This window comes from Chiloscyllium plagiosum, chromosome 3 (assembly GCF_004010195.1).
Source record: "Chiloscyllium plagiosum isolate BGI_BamShark_2017 chromosome 3, ASM401019v2, whole genome shotgun sequence".
NCBI lineage: Eukaryota > Metazoa > Chordata > Chondrichthyes > Orectolobiformes > Hemiscylliidae > Chiloscyllium > Chiloscyllium plagiosum.
Window position 1 is genome coordinate 44,392,873 of NC_057712.1, and position 12,112 is coordinate 44,404,984.

General features: G+C 40.1%; 1 long non-coding RNA gene across 2 annotated transcripts in view; it reads right to left on the minus strand.

Moving 5' to 3' along the window:
• Positions 1–2,988: 2,988 nt before the first annotated feature.
• The window catches only part of LOC122543130, a 35,886-nt gene continuing 26,762 nt past the window's right edge, over positions 2,989–12,112 (minus strand). The window contains exon 3 of one of the 2 annotated variants that reach the window (XR_006309927.1): positions 2,989–4,217. This is a non-coding gene — a long non-coding RNA (uncharacterized LOC122543130). Of the gene's footprint in view, positions 4,218–9,737; positions 10,329–12,112 lie in introns of those variants that run through there. The other variant, XR_006309924.1, reaches the window with a different exon arrangement.

A 12,112-nucleotide genomic window follows, 5' to 3' on the forward strand; every position in this document is an offset into this window, starting at 1 on the left:
TAGCAATGTGTACCACACCTCTGTCTTATCACCCTCCCTTACAGAATTCCTTGCAGCCACTCAATGACGTCCCTGACTCTAGCACTAGGGATGTAACATCACACTGGAGTCTTGTCTGCGACTGCAGAAATACCTGTCTGTTCACCTAATGAATTCCCTATTGCTATTGCTATCATCTTCCTCGACTCCTATTGTGCTACTTATGATGCTAACATCCTGGCTCTGCCTGTATTCTCTTGAGAAACCACCATCTTCCTCAGCCTCCAGAACAGAAAACGGATGTGTAAGCAGCACCCGAGGGGATTCCTGCACTACCTGCCTGATTCTCTTTGACAGTCTGGGGGTCACTCATTCCCTTATTGCCTAAAGTCCTTTCAGCTGCATTGTAAGCACCTCTCTAAACATGCTATCTACATACCTCTCCGCCTCATAGATATGTCACAGTGTATCCAGCCACTGCTGGAGCTCCAAAGACTAGAGCACAAGTTTGTGCAGTTAGTCATCTAGGATGCTGGTATGATCTGCAAATCTCCACATGTGACAGATCGCACATTCTACTCAGCTACCTTTACCTGCCTTGGTTTCAACTTCTTAAGTCTTCCTTACACCTCCTTACTTTTTCTAGCTAACTTTAACTTTAACACTATATAATTTTACACTTTTTAAAACAACTGTGAATTAGGAAGGGTTTGAAGATGTAATCCTCCTGCCAGCCAGTTAGTATGCTGCTTTCCTGTCCTTCTTTTTCCCTAATTCAGAATGAGTAAAAGTTTGTTTACTCACTACACCATGCTTCGACTCCCAGGCATGTGACCCAGAATCCTTGGCTATAAAGTTTATATCCTCTTTGCTGTCTGCACCTTCTCCACAGACTCTGACCTATTGTGTTCCCACCTCTCCCACTGACTTCATAACAATTCTCTTCCCTCGCTTCCCCCAAGCCAGAGTATATTCTGTGCCCTTGTCACCCTCAGTGTTACTTCCAATTAATGTTTAACATAGAGGAATACTGACTCACACAGCCAAGGGAGAGGAGGGGTCAACAGTAAGATGAACTGATGCCATATGAGACTTCATGGGGTACAAGGTCAATGCTGAAGACTCCCAGGCCATCTCCCCTGAGTGAATGCCACTGTGCCACTGCTCAGTCTATTGGGCCTGTGGGACAGAACATACCCAGGGATGGTGATAGTGTCTGAATCTGTAAGGTACAATTTTGTGATTATACCCATATCAGGCTGTTGCCACAAGTCCCCAGTTGTTAGTAAGGCCTTCACGGGGTGAACAGCACTGGGTTTGCCATTGTCATTTTCAGTGACTCACTTGTATGTGTAGATTGCCCTGTTAAATTTCACTTCAATAGGTCTTACAGTTCTTTTTGAACTATCCTATATATTCTAATTATTGATTTTGTAATGACACACTTACTTCACTTGTTTATCTTCCATTATATAAAACTGTCCCTGACACTGTTGCGGAGGAGGTTAAAGAAAAATTGTTCAGTTTGGCCATGCAGTTTGAAGCAGAGTTTTGTTTGAGAGTAAGATAATACTGGATTATTTTCTGGTTATTGTTCAGCATCTGAATGGAGCCATGGGGGTGCATATACTTTTTGCTTGTTCAGTCGGCTCTGTAAACATGTTTTCTCATAACAGTTCCATTCAGTCCTTAACCTTTAAAGTGTTGCATTTACATAGTGCTTTTCACAACCTTTTTAACCATCAAATAACTTTCTTGAATTGTGGTCATAGTTGTAAATTCCAGACACAGCAGCCAATCTGTGCACACGCAGCTCTCACAAACAACAATGGGAATTGACAAGATAAACCGTTTTGTGATGTTGGTTGAGAAATCAGTATTGGCCTGTAGAACCTCCCTATTCTACTTTATCAGATTTTTTTACATCCACTTTGGAGGATGTTATGCAGAAAATGAAGACCTCCAGTAGTGCAAAACTCCCAGTACGGCACAGGCTCAAATCTCTGCAGTTGATATCGGACCAATGACCTTTTAACTCAGAAGCAGAAACACTAACCAGTGGATTGTTGTGCCTCAGTAAAGGTCAAAGATGGGAGGCAACACCTCCGAAGGACTCCTTTGAGCGATGTTTGAATGGGGATTTCCGTTGCAGAGGCACAAATAGTTCCTGCAGTCTGAGCTCAATGGGATTTACTTCCCACAACTTAGTCTGGTTGTTAGATCTGAATTGCTGCTATTTCAAACCTTTGGACCCCTTGATTAAGCTCAGATGAAATGAAGATTCTGCATTGCAAAGATTCGGTGCTTAGAAAGAAACAACATGCATTTAATTTACACATTTCATGACTTCAGGATGTCCTGAGGTGTTTGTGAAGTCTGGTCAGTGCTGTAATGCAGACAAGGCTTTGTTGATCTTTTCTCAGTCACTGATAATTACTGTTTGAATGCTTCTTTAATGATATTCCCCAACTCCCATGGCGTGCTCAGATCATTCATTTTAAACTGACACTTTGGCAGTGCTTACAGTGGTTTTTCTTTGTAGCGCTGAGAAAGGAGCTTGTCCCAGGACACTGTGCCACATCGACCAGATTCACACTCCTTACAAATTCCCCCCCCCCCCACCCCTCTCTCTCTCTCACTCTGTCCAAGAACTGTAGGAGGTAGTCTATGAGGTAACCAGACACAAGAGATTTATAACCAGGTCATGCATTGTACTATGAATAGAATTGAATTGAATTTATTGGCTCATGTACTGAGACACAGTGAAAAGCTTTGTCTTGCGAGCAATACAGGCAGATCGCATAGTTAAGTAGCATAGTTAAGTAAATAATAGGTAAACCACAGCAAAAACAAAAACACAGGAACAAGCGAATGTTAAGAGCTTGTGAGTCCATTCAGTATTCTAACAACAGTAAGGTAGAAACTGTTACGATACTGGCTGTGCGTGTGTTCAGGCTTCTGTACCTTCTCCCCAATGGTAGAGTTGGTAGAAAAGCATTGCCAGGGTGGGATGGATCTCTGAGAATGTGGCGGACTCTCCTTGACAGCAGGCCTGGTAGATGGATTCTATAGAAACCATGACAGATTCACGCAACCCGGGAGAGAGTTACCAAGGAAAATGTCTCTCAGGAGACTGAATCTAAGCAGGGGTCACATCATGGAGAGATGCTATTTTCTGCTGCATATGACATGAACACATCTGGATGTCTACTTGTTGCCTTCCCATATGTCAACAAAATCACAAGGGCCTTCCCTTGATTATGCAGTACCAAGGGACTGCACTGTTGGAGGTGCTAGCTTTTGAATGAAGCACTAACTTGTAGAAAAATGCAAAGTGGTTGACGCATTGAAAATTCTTCAAGTGCTTGACTGGATAAATGTTGAGAAGCTGTTTCCCATGCCTGGAGAATCGACAGTCGTGAGGTCATATTCTCAGGATTTACTGAAGAACTTTCTTTTCTTCTCAGACAGAGGGTTGTTATTCTTTCAATTTTTTTTTCCCAGAGAGCTGCTGATGTTCAATAATTAAATATGTTTAAGACCAAGAGTAATGGATCATCAGTACGAGAGGAATAAAAGGAATGAGGTTAAGGAATAGGATCCATCATGAATACAGGTATTTATCATGCTATGGCCTCAAAGATGTTTGTGGGAGCTTTCTGTGTGGGCTGTGTGTTTTCTAGATTACATTGGTGACTACAAACATACTTCATTGGTTGTAAAGTAATCATGAATGACAGTTTATTTAATTCCATCTTGGGATGTAAGCATCAATGACAAGGTCAACTTTTGTTGCCAATTCCTTAATTGCTCGAGTGTTGCAGTTAGGAATCACATGTGGGACAGATTGCCCTCTGTAAAGGACATTAGTGAACCAGCTAGGTTTCTCTAACAGTATCATGACATTATTAATGAAGACAAATTTCAATCCTAGATTTAATTTATTCTTAGATTTTATTAATTGAAATTAAACTCCAGCCATGGTGGGATTTGAACACAAGACCCAAACCTTAACCTAGAACTCTGGATTACTAATCTGCCACTTCTGTTCCTGGTTTGTCTGTAATGGGCGTTCCTGATATCTCCTGCCTGTTGTTGGCTAGCTTCCCATCAAATGGACTTTGTTTCCTCAAGAGATATTCCCCAATGTCTTTGGGGGCAGGAGTTGGCAATTCATTCACTTCATGGTTGGTTACCTACTGTCCACTGCCCAGTGATCAGTCGATGGGCTTCGGCAACTGTGAGGTTAAAAACAGATTGTTTAAAACACCTCAAAAAACAAGTGACTGTTAGAAACACAATGAGAGTTTTCAGAATGCAAGATTGGCCTGAGGCAACACAAAAAATTTGAGAAGAAAGAAGAGATTGAACTTGCTGTGCTATAAAGAGAACATAATGTATTGAGGTACTTATGATCTGGAACAAGCTGAGCACTTGGGTCTATCACAGTTCCTTTTGCATCATCTGACTTCTTTAATGATGTGATTCACATGTTGTAATGTGTTTAATGTCTGTACTTTTTAAGTGCTTTCGAACGGTAACAAAGGCCTCTCCAAGTGCACAGAGCTCATCGCCACCTTCCTAAGGGTCATGACTGGTGGACAATAAATGCTGATTGAGCTAGCGATGTCTACATCATGTGAACAAATAAAAGTAAAAATAAGATTCCAATTGTTTTCACTGGAATGATTTCAAACAAAATTTCTGACTAATTCAAGAAGATGCCCAAGGCAGAGGAGCAAAGGTTTGTCAATTCAGTTATTTTAAAGAATGTCTTAGTGACGGAAAGCAAGGTAAAGATGTGTAAAAGCTTAAGGAGGGAATTCAGAAGCTTATGGTCTTGACCGTAGAAGGGAGAATGAAGTGAACTTAATCTGGAATGTGCAGAAGGCTGGATTTAAACAGTTGCAAATACTTTAGATGGTTGTACAGCTGAGGGAGGTTAATGAATTCAGGAAGTGCGAGTCCAGGGAGAGACCTGAACAAAAGGATTCAAATTTTGCAAACAGGGATTTCTTGCACATCAGTGAATGTTAGATTAGAACCTGAGTGGTGTTGTACATGAATCACAGCAAGGTTATTTGAAGTCACAACAAGCAAGACAATCGGTAAACTAGCCCTTATAAAGGGATTGGAATATAAAAGTAAACAATTCATACTGTGATGACATATGACATTGGTGAGACCATAATTGCAGCACGAAACAATTTTGGTCTCCGGACTTGAGGAAAGGACCTCAACATCTGGCTAGCCAAACCTGGCATGTTCAAATTCTGAATATGGTGATAATCGTCCATGCAGCAATTTTATTTGAATTATTTTTCCAAAAAAAAATTAACCTACATGAGACAATATGGTGTGGCTCCTGCTTGACCTGAACTGATCTCTGCTAGAATGGCCTGAAATCTGGATATATCTAGAACTGGGCATAGCTTTGGTTCTGGGGTTGCCAGATTTAAGTATGACAAGTATGTATGTTTGTCATAGAGATATTGCACCGAAGGTTCACTAGACTGGTCCCTGAGATGAGGACAATGTCTGATAAGGAAAGATTAAGTGCATTAGCCCCTTATTCACGAATGTTTAGGAAATAATGAGAGGTCACCTAATTGAAACAGATAACACTCTCAAGGGGACCTGACAGGGAGAATACAGTGAAAAGGTTGAGTAGGGAGCCCAGAATGCATGGTGACAGTATTAGAGTAAGAGCATTTATATGAGAAGAGATTTCTTCATTCAAAACGTTATGAATCTTTGAAAATTTCCACAGGTAACTACAAATGTTCAGTTGTTAAGAGACTTCAAAGCAGAAGTCAATAGATTTTTAAGTACTGAGGGTGTAAGAGATTTGCAGATGGTATGGAAAGGTGCAGTGGATGTAGAAATTCAGCTGTAACCTTGTTGGATAGTGATGCATTATTACCTTGATGAAAGTTCATTTTATGTCCAAACTCAGACAAATGGTAAGGGACTTGGTGGGGTGCGAAGTGGGCAAGGCTGGAGAATATCAAATTCAAACCCATTGCCCTACAACATTGAAAGCTTACAATTGCCATTCAGGAAGATGGGGTAGCACTTGCTGTGTGAATATTGTGGATAAATAATGAAGAAACTAGAAGTTTCTGTTACATCCTGAGGAAAAATAATTTCCACTTATGTGATACATTTTATATAGAAATATGTACTACTATATTATTTAGCAAGTAGAGAACCGCGATTTAAGTCTTAAGGCACCTGAAGTGCCAATAATCAGATGCCTGTTATGTTAGAATGAAAGATCAGTCATCTTTATAATGTCTCTGTTTACCTGGGGAGTAAGTAGCTGTCAATGACTCCAAGATTGAATTTATTAAAGTTTTCCAACATATGATTGCAGAGCAAATAGAAATATCACCCAAGGAGCTTATAGTGCATCAAACATTTGAGATGTCACCTCGAGTTTGCACATAATGATTGTAAAATTGCTCAAAATCTTTAGGGAGGCTAAGGTATTAAATACTTAATGAAAACTCTATAGAAAGTCTTAAATGGGCTCTTACATTTGTAATGAGAAATAATGAACTCAACAGCAAATTGCAAATAATGATTTTCTCCCCTTGGTATAATCCTCATTATAACTAAGCAGGACATGTGTTCATACAGCTCATTGATTTCAGAGATATAAAAAATATGCTTTCTGCGGTTTGCAATTGCTTGCTGTGCAAGTGGTAAATCAACGTGAAGTGACCATCACAAACGAAATTCTGAAACCCAGAAGTATCTGATTGCCATAATTCTTCAATCATGCTTGTTTTGATTTCCATTTCTCTCAATCAGATACAAGCAGAACTACATACAACACCACAATCTTCACATTTGATGTTATTACAGTGAAGTGGTCATATCATATGAACCTTGGATACCCCAGATTAAACAAAATAGTCAAAATTGTTTCCTTTTACTACTCAAATTAAGTGGTTTTAATAATTACATTATGAGCAGCAAATAAATTAGTAAATAACTTTTGAAAAAAGCACTCTGAATGGCAGCTTAATAATTTTGGCTAAGGGATAATGTATTTCCTTATTTTAACAGAGTAATTACTTGATAATAATTTCTTCCTTTACCCTTAAACCCCAGTGTAATTATTACACACAGCACTGAGAGTCAACAGTTAAAAGTGTTCCTTCTCTGGGTCAGAGAGATTTACATTAGGGTATTGAGTTGAGAATAATCGCATTGATAAATGGGGTCTTTGCACTGGTAGGTTCCAGTGCTAACTTTCTGCAAAATGTTTAATGAGCAGATAATGTAGCAGCATGTTCTCAACAGTAACAGGAGGTCATGGGTGAGATTCTGTTTTTGCAAAGCAAATGACAGAATTGATGAACCAGATCTCTTGATTTACATTTCACCATTTTTTTACTTTATTCCCTGAACCCCTTGTCAGATTTGCACTTCAATAATAGTGCTTCTGTTCCTTGCTGCCAAAAGTTCTGATGAAGAGTCACTGGATTCAAAACATCAACTCTGCTTTCTTCCCATTAGTGCTACCAGACCTGCTGAATTTCGCCAACAGTTGCTGTTGTTGTTTCATATCTTCAATACCTGTAGTTCTTTGTTTTACAGGAAATCCCTGGGTTACGAATGCCTGATTTACGAACGTCCTGTACTTACAAACCATTTCTAAAATAAGTTTCTAACAAACTTATTTTTTTTCAGGAAAAAGCAGCCCATCCATCCAAATGTTATTCATATGCCTTTTCCTCTAATTATTCCTGAGCTAGCTGACAAAGCCCATGACTAGAAGACCGCACTGAAGTACCATAATGAGCAATCACACTAAAGTCATATGTTTTATTGTAATAAGAATCCCAGAAAGGAAAATCAGTGTTGACATGAATAAATGACAAAAATAGTCAAATAAATACAGGTTACGAACAAGTTCTGTTTTTTCCGCTATTCGTAAGCTGAATTTGTGTTCAAGTCAGAACAGATATGGGCTAATTAGTCTGCCCATCCTTTAGGACGAAACATTGTACGTAACTCGGATTTTTTGAAATAATTTTTTAAAACGAGAAGCCAGAGGTCGGTCTGTAAGTACAGGATGTTCGTAACCCTGGGGACTTCCTGTAAAAAAAAGAAATACAGACATTAAAGATATGAAACCAGCAACAGTAATTGCTGGTGAAATTCAGCAGGTCTGGCAGCATTAATGGGAAGAAAGCAGAGTTAATGTTTTGAATCCAGTGACTGTTCATCAGAACTTTTGGCAGCAAGAAAATCCTGGTATTTTTGCTGAAAATGGGATTGAGCAGTGGTGAGGAAGAGAGAGGTGAGCAGATAGCCGGAGATCGAGCCCAGAGAATCAGAGTTACAAAAGGGAGAGGTAAACAAAGCAATTGTGGAGGTCAGGCCAGGACAGAAGAGAAGCTGAATAAGTGACAATGAACGCTGAGGATAACAGAGAATAGGTAGTTTGTGCTGAAAGCAAATCATACAACGTGACAATCAGCCTGAGAATGGCTGAAAATGGGTTGGTTGTGCTAAATGCAAGCCATGTAATAACAGGATAGTTGGTTCCCAAGCAAAAAATGAGATGAAGAGAGTCAAGTTAACTAATTCAACAAAAGTAGCTAGTAACAGCCCCTTAAAGGGGCAATGCAGGACAAATCAAAAATTCAAAGTTGATTAAATTAACATATAATTTGTACAGAGATTATGCATCACAGATCCTTCACTGCCACTGGTATGGAGGAGCTGAACGGTACCAGTAGATATCACAATCTCCATCTCCAAGGATACCTCGGCAATGGACACAACTCCAGAACAGAGGCAGCCAGACAGAACTCAGCTGTATCTATGCTTCTACTTCAGTATTTATTATTTAATGCAACATTTGAGATGGTAAATTGTATTTTTTTTCCACAATGGAATTCTTTAGGTTTGGAATATAAAAGAAGAGTCTACTGTGCATGAACAGCAGGAGATAGCGTTTCTTTTTGCACAGCGGGTAATTTGGGCATAAATTATGCCTAAAATTGTGCCTGTTTGGAAATGTATTTTGTTTTCTAGTGTTTCTGCCCAAATTCACTTGCATTTCATTAAATGCAAATCATTCAGGAACTCCTGCAGCCAGGCCAACGTTGGAGTGTGATTTGTTTACAAGAGATAACATTATTTTTTTTAAAAAATGAGTGGTAACTTGGTAAAGCTGATACAGCTGAAAAGGGTTCATCATAAAAGGAAAATATTATAAATCATAATGGCAATCCATTTGTGAGAGTAACCCAATTTTAAATACCTGGAAATGACTTTATGTTTAAAATTATGCAACAATTTCCCTCTGATATTGAGCTACAGTACTCAGCACTTAGCAATCTGAAAAAATAACAAAATGTTTTAAAATGATGCTAATAGTGCCATTGTGCCCAGAAGAATCCACTGAATTTTAAAGTCTCTTTAATGGCCCACAAATGGCTGTCATAAATGAAAATGTGTCATGGCGATTAATTTATCCTGGGATGTGGGCAATTTTGCAGATGAGGCCTACTTCTAATGCTTCTTTTTAGACTGGTGCAAAAGATCGCAGAAATCCAAGTGATGCTGAATGTAATTTGTGATTGAAATTCTCCAATCATTTGCATTCATTCCATCAATTTTGAGCAAATCACATTGAAGATAAAAGACTACCAAGCAGAAAACTCAGCCCAAGAACTGTTTGCTCTCTCTTGCAAGTATAAAAGACAAAAGATTGGGCATCATAACAGCTGGTTTTATTTAGGGAGGGAAGTGGTGCCACAAATGTCCTTTGAGATCCAAAATAGTTTCCCCAGGGTCCAGGAGGGCAAATGCAGTAGATGCTTTATTGATGCATTTGTTTGTGAAATGTACAGTGAATGGCTGCTATATGTAGAGAAGGCAGATTGTGGTGTTAAAATCTATGCAATGCTGATTGAACAACACAAATATTTTGGCGTTGAATGCTCCAGCTAATGGCCTGTTTTAACTTCACACAGCTGAACACCTGCTCAGCAGCAGGACATTTCCCCCATCTGTTCAACTTAAAGTAGTCATCATTTCCTCTTGGGTTAGTTGTTGTGGTTTCTAATGGCTCTTAATTTAATTTGGGGAGGTGGCGTGAAATCTTCCTTGGGTGACTGGAGCTTTTGCGAAGACTAGATTGAACAAAGTTCAGGCAAATCAATACTTCACCTGGAAGTGCGGTGGAAGTAGAGCCTTGGATAGTGAGGAGAGAGGAAGTAGGTGGTCAGGTGTTGTATCTTCGGCCTTGCATGGGAAGGTTGCCATAGAAATGTGGGAGGTGGGAGCAATGGGGGTAGAGCAAGGTGTCCTGGAGAGAACAGTCTCTGCAGAATGCTGACAAGGGCAAGAATGGGAATATGTGTCATAACATTCTCCTTGACAATGATCACAAACTTTCTAGCAAGCTTTGCAATAAACCAAGCATGTTGTTTGTCAATTTCTCCTTGGATGGAGACAGTGCTGACAAGATTAGCTTCTTGTGCCATCCCTGATTGCCTTGTACAAAGTGGTGGTGCAGTCCATTTGATGTAGGTACACCCACAGTGCTATAAGGAAGGGAGTTCAGGATTTTGACCAAGTGATAATGAAGAACCGTTGATATATTTCCAAGTTAGGATGGTGAATTTCTTGGAGGCGAACTTGCAGGTGGTTGCATTCCTATGTAACTACTGCCCCTGTCCTTTTAGATGGTAAAGGCCATGTATTTGGAAGGGGCCACCAAAGGAGGATTGTTGACTGGCTGCAGAACATCCTATAGATGACACACTGTGCTGCTGCGTCAACTGTAGAGGGAGCAAATTTTGAAGGTGAGGGATGGAACAAATGCAAGAATTTATATAAAGCAAAATACTGTGGGTGCTGGAGATCTGAAACAAAATGCAGAAAAGGCTGGAGAAATTCATCTGGTGAGCAGCATCTGTGGAGGGAGAAAAAGAGTTAACATTTCGAGTCTATTCTGACTCTTCTTCAGAAATGATGCATTCGTTTGTGTTTGTTTCCACACGGCCTGGCCAGATCATATCTCCAGATTGTCTGAAAGAAAAACAACACAGCAGGAAGGAGGGAAAACTGTGAGGTGCAGACTTAGACCATTACCACTGTGGAATGAGCAGACGGAATGCGAGAGAGATGATATTTCAATGATTTCAGTGTATCTACGTAGATAAAGTGGTGCCTCAATAATGTCTTATGCTGTCTCCTTCATTGGGTGGGGGTGTGGTAGACAGCAGGTTAGGACATGTAGAGCTCCCTGTCTGATTAACTCTTGCACTCTCTGGTCATGCGCTGCCTTGTTCTACAAGAGAGGGGGTTATGTGTTAGTGAATGTGGCACAATCTATTTAGTTGGATAGCAGATAGAGTTTGTCAGCTCTGACCAGTGGGTGGGAGGCTTGCAATGGTGCTAAATGTCTGAGCAAGAGATGATGCTCTGAATGTATGAATGAACTGCATCCAGGTCTTTGGGAGCTGATCCGTGATGCAGATTTCCACCATTATCTGCTGTCACTGAGAGTGTGTGCCTGGAGGCCCTCCTCTTATAGGATGTCCCCCTCTCTCTCTCTCTCTCTCTCTCTCTCCCTTTTTCCATGTCTTCTATCAAGACCTCCAAAGCTTTGCCCAATAATCTTTGGGAGGCCCTCTGTCCCCTGCTATGCCATCATTGCCCTTTCATAGATGTAGACATGGAAAGAGAAGCAATGGTATGCCATTCAGTCCTTCAGACCCGCTCTACCATTCAATGTGATCATGGTGAGCTTTTATCTCAAAGCTATATCGCTACTTTTTCCCATTTCTGTTGTTGCCTTTTATATCTAAAAACATATCAATCTCTTTTTTGAATGTATTCAGTGACTTGCTCTCCACAGCCTTCTATAGTAATGAATTGGTTTACCACCTTCTTCATGAAGAGATTTCCCCTCCTTGCAGTACTAAGGGATTTACCATGCATCCTGAGAATTTTTCCCCCAGTGATAGGCTCCTCAACCAGGAGAAACAATTCTTTCTATATCTAGTCTTTCTAGCCCTTTTAGAATTTTATATGTTTCAATCAGATCCCCTCTCATCCTTTTAAACGCTAGTGAATACAGGCCCAGTCTCTGCTTATAGGG